Source organism: Narcine bancroftii, chromosome 12 (assembly GCF_036971445.1).
Source record: "Narcine bancroftii isolate sNarBan1 chromosome 12, sNarBan1.hap1, whole genome shotgun sequence".
NCBI lineage: Eukaryota > Metazoa > Chordata > Chondrichthyes > Torpediniformes > Narcinidae > Narcine > Narcine bancroftii.
Genome location: NC_091480.1, coordinates 11,596,475 through 11,596,692, shown reverse-complemented (window position 1 = coordinate 11,596,692; position 218 = coordinate 11,596,475).

The following is a 218-nucleotide window of genomic DNA, read 5'->3' as shown; positions in this document are numbered from 1 at the left end:
TCGTGTAGTTTTTCAGTTTATCAATTTTTATTTCTTGAGATTAAAAACTCTGGATTGAACTGCATCACTTATGAACATAATTTACAATCCTATCATACAAGATAGTCACCATTTCCTTGGGATCCCTTCACAGAAAGATTATTATTCAACCCTTTTCTGTGGCAACGTACTAGATCCAAAATGTCATCTTCTCAAATAGGTTGCAGCTGATCTGCTAG